The sequence below is a fragment of the Haemaphysalis longicornis genome, unplaced genomic scaffold (genome assembly GCF_048455015.1).
Source record: "Haemaphysalis longicornis isolate Haplotype H1 unplaced genomic scaffold, Haemaphysalis longicornis Haplotype H1 scaffold_13, whole genome shotgun sequence".
NCBI classification, from domain to species: Eukaryota; Metazoa; Arthropoda; class Arachnida; order Ixodida; family Ixodidae; genus Haemaphysalis; species Haemaphysalis longicornis.
In genome coordinates, this window is record NW_027526233.1 from 8,584,990 (window position 1) to 8,600,862 (window position 15,873).

The following is a 15,873-nucleotide window of genomic DNA, read 5'->3' on the forward strand; positions in this document are numbered from 1 at the left end:
TATGAGTGTTCCGCCGGTAGTTTCGTGAAGTTTTGGGGAACTGTGCGTGTTTAGGACTGTGAAAAGACATTTTTAGTAGAAAAATGCTAAAGTGGGGGGACATTGTCATGAGGTGAAGTGAAAACAATAATGAAGATGCGCTCTACGCCATATGCTCCGAACACCCCGAACATCATCATCGGCGTCTCGAACATCATCATTGTCGTCTTGCCAAGCATCCAATAAGAAGACGTCAGCAACTACGCAGGGGATGCCGTGACGGAGAAGAAGAAGAAGACGTGTGTGGGATTCTGCGGAGATACATAGCTGTCGGGCGTTCGGACCCGAGCCTGTAGCGGCGATCATCGACAAGTCACATCCGCACCTACCATCCGTCTGTCATGAACTCCAGCCTGAGGAGGGGTCAACCGTTCGTCCACTAGGGCCGCGTTCTCTTCAACCGCGAGAGCCTGGAACACGGTGCACCACAGGGGGCGTCCATACGTGATCGGGCCCCCACCTACAACCCATGCCGCGACTGGCCCACGCCGACACCGCCATGCCTTACGCGGACTGACCGTGCGATGGGACTCATGAAACTGCAAACCGTGCTCTGTGTTCGGACTTTTGTATAGCCTCTTCCGGATGGTTAAGCTGTCCTCTTTTTGGTGGTACGTGTCTTTGTTCCGTGTGTCTTTCGTGGGTTGACCGGTACATAAACGCAGTTATCCCTGGTCCTTTTCTTTATTACTTCGCTTCGACTAAGAACCTGAGAGTAGGTAGGTAGGTAGGTTAGGCAGGCAGGCATGCAGGCAGGCAGGCAAGCGGGCAGGTGGTTAGGCGGGCAGGCAGGCAGGCAGGTAGGTAGGTTAGGTAGGTAGGTAGGTAGGTAGGTAGGTAGGTAGGTAGGTAGGTAGGTAGGTAGGTAGGTAGGTAAGCCAGGCGGGCAGGTAGGTAGGTTAGCTAGGTAGGTAGGGAGGTGGGTAGGTTAGGTACGTAGGTAGGTTAGGTAGGTATGTGGATGGTAGGTTAGGCAGGAAGGCAGGCCGGCAAGCAGGTAGGTAGGTTAGGTAGGTAGGTAGGTAGGTAGGTTAGGTAGGTAGGTTGGTAGGAACGTGCGGCGCATGCTTAGATGGGCTGCTAAGGTGGGGAGCAGCCGGGGAAGATAAGGAGTTGTGTCGCAAGCGTCGATAGAGACCCGGAGGAGTGCTTCACGGTCGAGCTGATGATCGCGTTCGTTCTCTGCAACGCCTGCCAGAGATCGAGTGCATGTGAAAGGGACCTTTACCTGTCGGGCGTTCGGACCCGAGCCTGTAGCGGCGATCATCGACAAGTCACATCCGCACCTACCATCCGTCTGTCATGAACTCCAGCCTGAGGAGGGGTCAACCGTTCGTCCACTAGGGCCGCGTTCTCTTCAACCGCGAGAGCCTGGAACACGGTGCACCACAGGGGGCGTCCATACGTGATCGGGCCCCCACCTACAACCCATGCCGCGACTGGCCCACGCCGACACCGCCATGCCTTACGCGGACTGACCGTGCGATGGGACTCATGAAACTGCAAACCGTGCTCTGTGTTCGGACTTTTGTATAGCCTCTTCCGGATGGTTAAGCTGTCCTCTTTTTGGTGGTACGTGTCTTTGTTCCGTGTGTCTTTCGTGGGTTGACCGGTACATAAACGCAGTTATCCCTGGTCCTTTTCTTTATTACTTCGCTTCGACTAAGAACCTGAGAGTAGGTAGGTAGGTAGGTTAGGCAGGCAGGCATGCAGGCAGGCAGGCAAGCGGGCAGGCGGTTAGGCGGGCAGGCAGGCAGGCAGGTAGGTAGGTTAGGTAGGTAGGTAGGTAGGTAGGTAGGTAGGTAGGTAGGTAGGTAGGTAGGTAGGTAGGTAGGTAGGTAAGCCAGGCGGGCAGGTAGGTAGGTTAGCTAGGTAGGTAGGGAGGTGGGTAGGTTAGGTACGTAGGTAGGTTAGGTAGGTATGTGGATGGTAGGTTAGGCAGGAAGGCAGGCCGGCAAGCAGGTAGGTAGGTTAGGTAGGTAGGTAGGTAGGTAGGTTAGGTAGGTAGGTTGGTAGGAACGTGCGGCGCATGCTTAGATGGGCTGCTAAGGTGGGGAGCAGCCGGGGAAGATAAGGAGTTGTGTCGCAAGCGTCGATAGAGACCCGGAGGAGTGCTTCACGGTCGAGCTGATGATCGCGTTCGTTCTCTGCAACGCCTGCCAGAGATCGAGTGCATGTGAAAGGGACCTTTACCGTTGTTGAAGAGGGACTGTGAGGAGTGGAAGGCGATATCCTGAGCCAGTTGGTAGCAAGCGGACTTTTATCGGTGTATATATTGGTCGTGCGGACAGGCGATGTGTTTTCAGCTGTGACAAAACAATGCCGACAAGTTCGGCTTCTTCTGGGGAGGTGCCGCGTCGAGTGATGAAGTAGTAGTACCCCCTGAAGTGATGAAGGCAACCGAACGGAGGTTATCTTCAAATGCCGCATCTGGGAATACGTGGCGGCTGTCGGTATCCCAGTTATCTTTCTTGGCGTAGCATGCGGCACGAATAAGACGGCGTTTGGGATTGCCTTCCTTGTCCATGTGGCGGGGAATAGGTGCTACGGTAATATGTTGGAGGAGTTTGCTGTCTTTGCTGCTACGGTAATATGTTGGAGGAGTTTGCGGGGTTTGTAAGCGCAGACGTCAGAACGATGGCCAATTTTCTGGCAGCTGAGGCAGTATTGGGCTTTGGGACGATGAGGGCTTCAGCGAAAGATGCCACAGGCTTAGCAGATCTCCCGGGGATATGTATACCTTCGAAGATGATTATGGTCGTGGCCATGAAGCAAAATTCGTGCAGCCAAGATCTTGGTCTCTTGCAGAAGCGTCGATATGTGGCGCATGAGATGGTCGGGTCTTGTGCCCGCTGGAATATTGTGCACAACTAGGTTAGAGGTGTTCGAAGGTGTGGCGGGGTAAATGGTGACGTGACAAGGGCAGTGTTCGAGGTCAATACTGGATATTTGCTGAAGTTTTTTGCTGATGTCAGAGTCCAAGCAGAGCAGAAACACAAGGTTTTTGACATTGTCCACACAAACCATGAACTTGGCAGCTTCGGCGGAAGTAAGGGACGTTTTTTTGTGGAGCAATGCATGGAGGGTGCATTGGTCGTACTTGGAGAGGTTGAGATTGTCACCAGGGTGTAAGACAAGAGTGGCTTGCACCTGAGTGGCGGTGCTCACAGAGTGTCGAAAGACAGGGCGGTTCCGACCGTCTTTGTCTTCAAAGTGGTTGAAAGGTGGTTGTCTTCACAAATCAGGTGACGTTCATAACCCCCGCAATTACAGGCCCATCTCGTTAACAAGTATACCGTGTAAGCACATGGAACACGTCATCCATTCCCACATAATCACTTTTTTAGAAAACAACTCCTTCCTTAGTGATCACCAGCATATATTCCGGAATAAGTACTCGTGTGAGACCCAACTTCTCTGCTTTACTAATAACCTATTTCTCTTATTGACACTTCTTTCTTTGTTGACTGTATTTTCCTCGACTTTGCTACAGCTTTTGACACTCTATGCCATAAACTACTACTGCCAAAACTAAGCAAACTTAATCTTGATGCTAAAATATTAAAATGAATTGAATGCTTTTTTACAGACCGCTCCCAATTTTTAACTGCTAATGAATCCAACTCCCCCCTCTCACCCGTAACCTCTGGCGTCCCACAAGGATCTGTTCTTGTCCAATACTCTTCCTAATTTAAATTAACGACTTGCCACATAACATCTCTTCTTCTATAAAGCTTTTCGCTGATGATTGTGTTATTTACCGCGAAATTAAAACCCCTTCTGACCACCTTGCCCTTCAGTGTGACTTAGACAATGTTTCGTCTTGGTGCGATACTTGGCTAATGAACCTTAATGTTAGTAAATGCAAGATAATGAGAGTTTCACGTCGAACATGCAATATTTCTACTAACTACGTACTTAATAATTCCCCCCTTACTAAAGTTAGCACTTACAAGTACCTTGCCGTTACAATTTCTGACAACCTTTCCTGGCAGACTCACATTGACCTTATTAAAAACAGTGCTAACCGAGCTCTTGGTTATTTATGCCGTAGCTTCTGCCTTGCCCCGATGGAATTGAAACTTCTTCTCTATAAAACATTAGTGCAGCCTAAGCTCGAATATTCATCATCTGTATGGGACCCACGCGTAACCGTTCATATCAGTAGCCTCAAAGCAATTCAAAATCCGCCATCCTACATTTCATCCCGCAGCGATCACCACTTCAAAGTTGGAATTCCAAGCGGCTGTACAAACCTTCATTTTAATTCATTCGTGCCCACAACAAGCTCAGACTGGAATCACCTTCCCGCTTCCATCGCATCAATCACTGACCCTGCCAACTTCAAGAGTACCATGAACGCATACCCTTTTTAATCATGCTCCATTGGTTTGAACAGATTGTGTTTTTGTTTTTTCACCACTCCTCTCTGTAAAGCCTTGTGCGTTGAGAGTAAATAAATGAAATGAAATAAAATGAAAACGTATTTGGGAGCCACGTCGGAGGAATCAAGGGGTGGCCGGTAGCCGGTCGAAGGGCGCACCAATGGAGGCGAGCTGTACTAGGCTTAGCGAACGCGACTCATTTGAGTGCGGGAATAAGGGTCTATCAGACGATCGAAATCTCACTAAAATTGTTCAGGGCATTCTGGAGATGTTCCTGGAGCAAGAAACAACCTGGGGTTGGTGTAGAAGAAAATAACTGGGTTATACTCGCCAAGAATGACGGAGCCGATGGGATGGCATGCTGTCCGAGAGAACGTCTTCTTGTTCTTCCAATAGCTAGAACTTGCTCAACCCTTATCTGTGACTGAATAGAGATATTAACCAACAACGATATGCTTTCTTGTAACCCAGCTTCAAACTTGTGGGGTTTCTTCGCTGGGAATTCAGAACCAGTTTTTTATTATGCAGTATTGTGGTGTCCAGTTCGGGAATTTGTTGAGCGATGTCACAAGGTGAACATTCGGCCATCTATGACCACGAAAGTATAGTTCACTCTCGGTTTATTATTACCATCCATCAGCCTGACATCGTGTTGATAATGCAAGGGGCCTCAGGCGCATTCCTCCAATTCACGTTCCGCAAAACTGAAAACTGCTGGTTCAGTATTGGAAACCTTTTCATGAGCATCTTTTAACGTCCACCTCTCAGCATGGAGCTATAATTTCAATCTAGCACGCTCGCTGTCGACGAACAGTTAAGTTGCGATTCTTACTATACTGGTTGAGTTTCCCGGTGTATGCCTTTCCGCTTCATCAATCCTGCATCTTCGTTCCTATTCTTCGGACTTTCTCAATCCTATGGCGTGCGTGTGGCACTAATCTACACGACACTTGTGCCACAAATTAGTATTCATAAGCGCGAAAACGGGAAGCGCGTGCTAATGAGGTATCTTGATTGCAAAAGATGGAGCCACGACACCGAGGGGGAAATTATATTCCCGTTGATGTCAAGCTGTAAAACTGTAAAAAGGTGCAACTGCCAAAATACGGGCTTAGAAAGAATTCTACGGGCAGTACTTAATCACAATAGCCAAAAGAAGAATATCTAGCACAGAGAATCTAGATATTCCTTCAGCCATTATTTCCGGCGTGTACAAACGCAGACATGTTCAAGACGTGTCTTGTGCATATAAGTCTTACCCGATTGTAAAATATCAAGATGTTTTATATTAAATAAATTTAGATGGTTATCCGAATTTTCGTCAGCACAAACCGAAAAAACCAGATCGCTTGAGGAGAGTCCAAATATTAGGCACATTTAAAAATTCAAGTGTCTATGTAATCTATACAGGAGGACGGTACTGCAGAATCCACTTTTACGGAAGGAAGTTGTTATCTCGGCGCACAGGGTCGTACTGCAATTGCAAGGAGGAAGTAGCCAACACTCTTCAAAAAGCTTGAACCCTAATTTATGCCCAGATGAGAAACAACACAACACAAAGAAGTTTGGAAACAAGTAAAACCGAGGTCCGTGGGTATCTGAGGTAGAAAATAGCCTGCTTGCTGACGAACTTGGCTCAGCAATACGAAGAAATTGAAGGAAAAAAACAGACACTTAAACAAGGCTGTTGCAGAAAAGCCGGTCGTAGACATTCGTCCAAAAAAAACGGATATGTAGAAAAGAAATGGTTAAATATAATGCACCCCTCCATTTAACGGCGGCTTTGCTCAGGCACGAACCTTTTTTTTGCGGCATTTCTTGGTAGTCCACTGTGTTTGAATTGTTTCTCACGGGTGGGTTTGGCTATTGCTCCTTTTTACTGGCTATAGATTCTTTTACTGATCCTTCGCTGTTTCATTCGCGCGATGAACGCTTCTTGAACAACCGTCGTAGTCGCTAGACAGAATTGTGCAAAACTGACCATTTTTACCGTGTGTGCGCACCCTATCAATTCCAACTGTTTCGTTCGTTTCCCAGTGGCACAGTCAGACGCACGTTTGCTTCACTACAAGGCAGAGAGCTTCAATAAATTCCGATTACGGGAGCATTTTATAGCGAAGCTTTCGTGTCGTCACTGGTGCCGTTGTACGTGTAAACGCCCAGCTAAAGAAGGCAACTTTCCCTGACGACGATGATAAGTGATCATGGTTGAAGTGAAAGAAAAAAGCGCTGCCCGTGGCTGAAAGCGAAGCTGGGCCCCTTGATTTTGATTCCACCGTTCAACCGAGCTGCAGTTCAGTATGTTAGAGGCGAATGCCAAGAAGCGGGTACCGAGCCACCCCGTACACCCCAAACCTCGAGTGTGCAAAGCCGAGAGTTGCTGTGGGTATTCTAGAAAAGAAGTGCGTACCTCCAGAGTAGCACATACTCGCCGTGCGGGATTGGCCAACCAAATATACCACCACGAGAAAGCTTCGCCTCGACCCATCATCGCCGTGAGACGGAGGGGAGCATGCTTTTTTTCCTTCAGTTATTATCGTCGTGACCATCAGAGAGGGTTGTAACGGACAATTATGCCAGTTCGTCGCTGGGCCAATTAGTGCTCAAACCGGTTTCAGAAAGCAGACGAACAAAGACAAATAGTTGTGTTATTGCTTCCGGTCTTGCTACCAGTGGTGTGAGCACTGTAATTACTAAAGGGGAATTGGCTTTCCTCCGTGCGTTCTTGACGCGACATACGCCATGAGTTAAAAGTAACAAGCTGCGCTTCAATAAATTTCGCAAGCTTTCCGCCGTCAAATCACGTAAGCACTGTTAGTTGCCCCAGGGAACTTATTTTTGTCTTTTAGCCCCACCACACCTACCAACATGGTCACCCCACAGATCCACGAAAGCAATCATCATCCGTATTCGCGTAAGTGAGCATGGGAGCAGCATTCGTGAAACCATGCCGAAAATTCTTCTCTACGCCCTGCAGGTTTTGCTGACCATCTTTTTCGTCTGACCATCTCGTCCTGCGCGCATCGATCCTGGGCAGGCCTTTCAAGCGTCAACTGGCGATGACGTTCTGAATATCTACAATCGTGGCTGCGACGGTATCAACCTTCGACTAAGCAACTCGACGTTCACTCGGAACACGGCCAAAGTGAAGGCGGCAGCACTGTGGCGCACGGATATAAACAAGCCTCGCAGCACACTTGCCTTCAGTGGGCATGGGAGCAGCATTCGTGAAACCATGCCGAAAATTCTTCTCTACGCCCCGCAGGTGCGTAATCAGTTCTCACTTTTCGCACAGCGATCTAACAATCGCTTTTTGATACTGCTCTTATGCCCACAAGTTCTTTGTGAAACATTGCTCGATTGCGTTGATGTCGCGCTGTTGCTGCTTCTGTCAGGCGACATAGATACTAACCCTTGTCCTTCTACCCGAAACCAACCTGCAGCTCGCGACGAACCTCCGGATGCGATCTCGGAGCAAATACACACAATGCTTCAGATACTCAAAGACATCATTGAACGGACAATCATATTAACTAAAGGGCAAGCGGATCTTCAAACAGATATCAGAGAAATCAAGTCTGGCCAGCAGGCCATAGAAACAAAGCTGGTTGACATTTTCGGCAGTCTTGAATGCTTAGAATCAAAATCATTAGAATCAAGCAGATGAGTGACAACCTGGCGGCTGTCAGCGACGCTGCAGAGCGCTTGATGTCGCAGCAGGACGTCTTGCAATCTCGCCTGGACGACCTAGAGGACAGGTCACGGAGAAATAACCTGCTCGTTCATGGCATCCCGGACTCGTGGGAATCGTGGCAAGACACAGAGGAGAAAACGCTAGCTGCGCTATAAAGTGCGACAGGAAAAAACATTACTGGAAACGATGTCGATCGCGTTCACCGCATAGGTACCTTTTCCAGCTCTAAATCTCGCCCGGTCATCAATAAATTTCGCAGCTTCAAGATGAAGGAAGCGATTCTTTCCGACCGCGCTGTTTTAAAAACTAAAAACATTGGGGTATCGGAAGACTACTCACCCACGACAAGGCAGGCTAGAAAGAAACTTCTAGAATTCGGCAAAAGCCAACCACACTCTCCCCAATTCCAGTTGCGCTATAATAAACTAATAAGAGATGACCGGTGCTTCATGTACGATGCTGTGTCTGACAGCGTAAAAGAAATCAAACGGGCGCCGCCTACTGCGCCACTTCCCGAGACCACGTCCGCAGCACCGCTTTTGGCGAGTGCGTCTGCTTCGCACGGCAGCCAGACCAGCTAGGAACACGCGAGGGGACCTGGTGCACCGATGTCATGTGTCTCCATAATTCTAGCAAACACTCGCAGTGTAACAAGCAAACGAGAAACTCTTAACTCTGTCATTAACACCGTCAGCGCAGACATTCTAGCACTCGCTGAAATATGGTTGCACGCACATATTCATGATAGTGAAATCTTCGACATGTCTTATTTTAACATCTATCGCTGCGATCGCACCTTGCGTCAAGGCGGTGGCGTATTACTTGCTGTCAAAAAGTCTTATCCATCTCACTCAATTCACATTCATACTGATTTAGAGTCTGTATGGTCTTGCGTTGACATTGGGCACCGGAAATTTGTTATTGGCTTTTGTTACCGTCCACCTTCATATCCCCCCACGTTTGTCTCTGAACTACACGATGCCCTGAATATTGTTTCTGCACGACACCCCAATGCTCCTATATTCCTAATGGGTGATTTTAACTTCCCACATAATTCTTGGTCTTCGGAAACTCCCGCATCCAAACCACCTTCATCTCAAGCAACTGAATTTCTGAATATTTGTTCATTATTTTCGTTTTCCCAGCTCGTTTCTGAACCGACTAGAACCACGCAAAAGACCGCTAACATACTGGATTTGATATTAACTACGCATCCCAATTTTGCTTCCCTGATTTCATACTTACTCGGTCTGAGCGACCACTCGCTCCTTCCATTTAATATAAACATTCCACTAAGCAAGGCTACGATCTTAACTAAGCAAATTCGCTACTACTCAAGAGCTGAGTTTGAAACTATTAACAATGAACTAGCTTGCTTTCTGGACATTTTCTTGTTGCATTTTGATACCCGTACCGTTCAAGAAAACTAGAACCTATTTAAAAATACAGTTCACGAACTAACTAATAAATACATTCCTCTGCACACAATAAATTCTAACCCGGAGGCGCCTTGGTGTAACATGCAGTTAAACAGGGTATCTAATCGAAAAAAGCGCTGCTATCGTCTGGCTAAAAAATCCCCGAGTGATTACCGATGGAACGCATACACAGCCGCCAACAAAGCATACATTGCAGCAGTAAAACTTGCCAAATCACACTTTCTTCAGCACACGCTTCCTTCTATGCTTATTAACGACCCTAAAAAATTTCGGCGTGTGATCACTCCTTCTAAAACGCTAAGTATTACATTGACTGGGCCAGATGGTTCCATCATACCCAGTAGCCAATGTTCTTCCCTACTCAATGCAGTTTTTTGCCAGAACTTTGTTGTTTCTTCTAACCCCTAACTACCTGAACTTCAGAACTGTAATTATGTTTCCATGGACCCCATTGTTACTGACCCAGGTGGGGTAAGTAAAATAATCCAGTCATTGAAACCCTCATCGAGCCCCGGTGCTGACCTTATTATTACGAAGTTCTTAAAAAGTACTGTTGCGTATTCCTCTATTATTTTATGCAAACTATTCCAGCAGACCCTCGACACGAGCATCTTGCCCGCGGACTGAGAAATTGGGAAGGTGGTGCCACTCCATAAGTCCGGTAACAAACACACGCCTAACAATTTCCGACCCATATCGCTAACAAGTATTCCATGCAAAATTCTTGAACATGTAATTTTTTCCCATTTGGTCAAATTTCTTGAACTTAACTCTTTCTTCTCACCCGCGCAACATGGTTTTCGCAAAAAGTTCTCGTGCGAGACCCAATTGCTTTCATTAACGCACAAGCTACACTTAATTTGAGATCGCCACTCCTCCGCTGATTGTATTTTCCTCGATTTCTCGAAGGCTTTTGACAAAGTGTCTCACAAACTGCTGCTTTACAAACTAAGCAAGTTAAATCTAGAAATCTAAGTTGTTTGCATGGATTGAATATTTCCTTTCTAATCGTTTCCAATTCGTCACAGCCAATAACTATGAATCTTCATCCAGTTCTGTTCATTCCGGTGTTCCCCAGGGGTCTGTCTTGGGACCACTTTTGTTTTTGATATACGTTAATGATCTACCCAGCTGTGTTCTCTCTAATATTCACTTGTTTGCAGATGACTGTGTTATTTTTCGAGAAATTAACAACGATAACGACGTTACGGCACTGCAATCAGACATTAATGCAATTTCTAACTGGTGTGAGCAATGGTTAATGGGTCTTAATGGATCTAAGTGCAAAGTCTTACGCATTTCAAGAACAGCCCCTTCGACTGCTTCCTATTATCTTAACAACACTCTTCTTGAACCTGTAACGTCGTACCGAAACCTGGGAATTGATATCACAACTGATCTTACCTGGTCGCTTCATATTAATACAGTTATTAATAATGCCAATCGCACGCTTGGCTACCTTCGCTGCAACATCTTTTCTGCACCTACCTCTTTAAAAACAATTTTGTACAAATCATTGGTTCGTTCCAAACTCGAATATGCGTCATCCATTTGGGACCCGAGCCATGACTATCTGGTGACATCGCTTGAGCTTGTGCAGAACAACGCAGCACGTTTCATTCTCGGCAATTTCACCCGTGCGGCAAGTGTCACGTCCATGAAAAACTTGCTTAAATTACCCACTCTAAGTTCACGCCGCAAAAACTTTCGCCTCTGTCTCTTTCACAAAATTTACTACCATAATTCGCCCCTATGCAGTGAGTTAATTACTCCTCCTTCATATATTTCTTCTCGTATTGACCACCGACACAAAGTAGGAACGATATCATGTAACACCAACGCCTTCTCTCAGTCATTTATTCCTCGGACGTCACAAGATTGGAACCGCCTTCTCGGACTGACCGCCGCAATCGAAGACAACCATCAGTTTCGTGCAGCCCTAGCTAACATTGTCTGATTAGGGCCCATCTATGTTTGTACTTGCCTGCTTACCACTTTTGTTGCTGCTTTCTAGATTTGTGTATAAACCTTGTAACCCACTCCCCTCTGAAATGCCTCTCGGCCTTGAGGATACAACTAAATAAATAAATAAATAAAAATAAATAAATAAAAAAGTGAGGAAGTAAAAGCTAGTTATGTACGAAGAGAAGGGCGACTTCCGTCCATGATGCAAAGAGTGCACTCCAGAAAGGGTAATCAGATGGTCTGAGGAGGCGACATCAAAAGCAGTGAATAAAGCCCAGTTTAAAAAGGTAGCGCAAATTACTGTTTGTGTTCGTGCTTAAGTGAAGCGGTAATACAACAGGCAAATTTTGTGACTACATATGTTGGTTGACGGTGCACGCAATATCTGCTAAAGCAAGCACTTTCGTCACAGAAGCTATATTGTATACAAAAGTGGATATTTCTTCCGGCCTTGAAATGCCGCGGAGAAAAAGTGCCTGCTCACTGAAGAAGCACTAGAACGGATCCGACAAGGGAACTGAAAAGTACTTCAGAGCACTGAGTACAACATTTGACGCCAACCAAAAAAAGTGTTGTGTGACTGCCCGTTATGAAATAAGGGGGTGTTTTCTGCTCTCAGTTCCACTTTCGAAATAGCGAACGGCTCGGAGCTGTCGTCAAAGTTGTGATAACGCAAATTATTCGCATTATGATTGTTCGGTAAGAAATGGTTGAACCGCACAGGTGTGTTCAAGCTTCTGAATAGCCGAAATGTTATTTCTTTCACTGCCGCGATTCCTCTCCCAGCAAATGCTATAATTGTTAGGCATAATTTGGTGAGGCTATTGCCTTGTTACCACCACCACAGCTATTTTCGGTGGACAGAATTTAAAGAATATAAAAGGTACACTTTTGTAGCTGCTTAGCTTGGAACAAGCTTACGAGGTCAAGCGTCACGCACGCTGTTTTTTATCTTAAAGAGAAGATATTGTTTTAACAACTTTTTTTCAGTCGCAAATATGTAACACACATTTATTTTTAGTTAAAAGAACAACGCAAATACCAATCTTACATTGATGTTTCGGAGCAACTGTACTTAGCGTTTTGTTTGCACACCATTTGGACAAATATGAATCATATTTGCACATGTACGTGCTTGTAGTAGTGTTTTCTACATAATCTTTTTGGTGAACAATACCCTTACTGTTCTCCGTAGGAATCAAACGAGTGACAGTGACCGAGAGGCTGATAGACAAACACACATACCGATAGCGGGACCAAGCTTTTCGGGATTCAAATTCTGAAAAAAATCCCTCCTCTTCTGCTTACTTCGACGCAAATGTCGCCGACAGACGATAGCCCTGTGTCACCACTCCCACGCAAATGACTCACTTGTCTGCCCCACCAACTGCTGCGGTTTTCCTCTCCAGTCTTATTACTCTCAGTATAAACACGATGCATGTTTGCAAAAGCCGATTTAATTTAGGCGCGTTCAACATCTCACCCCATCTACCGGAACCTTCGGTTACTTTATAACGCCTTCTAATGCTGCCACAAGAACAAGCCACAGAGCGAGCACTTTTAGTACATCTGGATCAAACATCGTTTTCTGCGCTGAACTGTTTTGTATATAAAAAAATCCTGGGACATCTCCCCAAACGTAAAACATGGGGAGGGACGAAGTATAAGTGTATTCTTGGCGCCTTGGTATTTTCCCAACGAAGATGAAACCATTTCGGGTACACGTATACAGCGTTTACGTCTGTGAAGCATGAAGTCTCTTTTGCGCGAGGAATAACCGCATGCCCCTGTGCATTTTTATAACGCGTTGCTAAGCGCTCCAGCGCGAGGGCTGAACGAGTGTCCCGATTTTTTTTAGTATACTTTATGTTCTAGTGCGATGCGTAAACGAGTTTTCCGGTGTTTAGGTACCGTGACTACATGACACGACAATTACAACTATGACGGCGACCGGAGACGGCAACAACAGCCCCAGCCCCTAAGGGGCTTGGCCCTAAAAAATCCAGAAGTCATATATTGTCACGAAGCCAAAGATGACACAGTCGTCTTTCAAAGAAAACAAATTTATTGGAGCGAACTCGTGCTTCCCTAACAACTCAACAGAATACAGAGGCGGCGAAGCAGCAGTCAACAAAGTGACTTGCGTCGGCGAGCGTCGCAGAATCGAATGCCGCGGCGTCTGCTGTGCAGGCTTTTATCTTTCGGCGCGAGAGTTTCTGTAACCGTCGATTCACATCCAGAACATTGTATATCACAGAAGATTATTCCGGGCTCTCGGCGTTAGGGTGAAACACCCTGCTATCTCAATCAGATAGCCCGTGCGGCATAAAAATAAAGAATGGAACACGTGCTTCGCATGGGACACAGATAACAGAGCCGGGCGCGGCCGGGCATTAAAAACAAACAATAAATAAACAAACCCGTACATGGTTCTCGGCATTACCCCCCTCTAGGAGTGCATCGACCCGATGCTCAAATAAAACGACAGTACGAAGAAACAGCAACCACAAAACAACAACAAAAAAAGTTCGTCATCTTGCGAAGTACGGTTTGAAGCGAACCACGTAGACGACCTCGGGTCGCGTGCGTCGACGTTATGTGGCGGAATCACCACTGGGGATCACTTCGTAGGTTAATTTGCCAACACGTCGTAGAATCTGGTAGTGTCCGAAATACTGTCGTAGAGGCTTCTCACTGAGTCCGCGACGTCGAATGGGAGCCCAAACCCACACACGATCCCCTGGTTGGTACTCGGCATCTCGGTGTCCGATGTTGTAGCGGCCGGCAACCACCAGCTGCTGGTCCGTTATACGAACTCGAGCGAGCTGGCGGGCCTCCTCCGCACGTTGAAGGTATCCTTGGACGTCGGCGCTGAGGTCATCGTCTTCTACATGCGGAAGCATGGCGTCGAGCATCATAGTCGGCCGTCTTCCGTAGACAAGCTCGAATGGTGTCATCTGCGTAGTTTTCTGCGTCGCTGTATTGTACGCAAACGTGATATACGGGAAGACTTCATCCCAAGTCTTATGTTCAACGTCCACGTACATGGACAGCATATCCGCAATCGTCTTGTTCAGACGTTCCGTTAGTCCGTTCGTTTGGGGGTAGTACGCCGTCGTTCTTCGGTGACCCGTGTTGCTGTACCCTAAGATTCCTTGCATCAGCTCCGCGGTAAAGGCCCTTCCGCGGTCCGTGATTAGTACTTCAGGGGCTCCATGTCGCAGCACAACCTGTTTTATAAAGAACTTGGCGACTTCTTGTGCTGTCCCTCTCGGAAGAGCGGCGGTCTCTGCGTGACACGTCATGTAGTCTGTCGCTACGACAATCTACTTGTTCTCTGATCGTGACGTAGGGAACGGGCCTAGAAGGTCCATTCCAATCTGTTGAAAGGGCCGCGACGCGATGGCGATCGGTTCCAGGAGTCCGGCGGGTCTTGTCGGCGGCCTTTTTCGTCGCTGGCAGTCACTGCAACTCCGAAAGTAGTGGGTGACGTCAGATGTAAGGTGGTGCCAGAAGTACTTCGCCTTAATTTTTGCAATAGGGCGAGCTGTGCCGAGATGTCCGGAAGACGGGTCGTCGTGGGACGCTTCCAAAATTGCGTCACGAAGGTCTGCAGAGATGACAAGTAGAAAATTCGTTCTCGTTCAGGGGCTTAAATTCTTCTTCAGGAGGACGGAGTTTTTGTGTCTGAATGCTCGAAAGTTCCGCTTGAACGCTCTAGGCACGGCGACGTTTCCTCCTTCTAGGTAGTCGATCATTACGCGCACGTCGCGGTCGGCACGCTGCAGGCGGCAAGGTTGCTATCCGTAGCAACTCCGACGAACGCGCTGTCTTCATCGGAGTCTTGTGGTGGTGGGTCGACAGGGGCGCGGGACAAGCAGTCGGTGTCGGAGTGTTTCCTGCCGGATTTGTTGACGATTATGGCGAGGAATTCTTGCAAGCGCAAACTCCACCGCCCCACACGGCCGGAGGGGTCCTTCAAATCGGCTAGCCAACACAGCGCATGGTGGTCTGTCACAACCTTGAATGGTCTACCATACACGTATGGGCGAAATTTTGAAATGACCCATATGATGGCCAGACACTCTTTTTCGGAGGCGGAGTAGTTTTTCTCCTCCTTCGACAGACCACGGCTGGCATAGGCGATTACCCTTTCGCAGCCGCTTTGCTTTTGGACAAGGACGGCACCCAAGCCTATATCACTGGCGTCCGTGTGCATTTCCGTTTCGGCATTTTCGTCGAAATGAGCGAGCACGGGTGGGCTTTGCAGGCGTTTTTTCAGCTCGCCGAATGCTTTTTCTTGGTCGTTTTCCCAGCTGAAAGGGGTGCTATCTTTCGTCAAGCGCGTGAG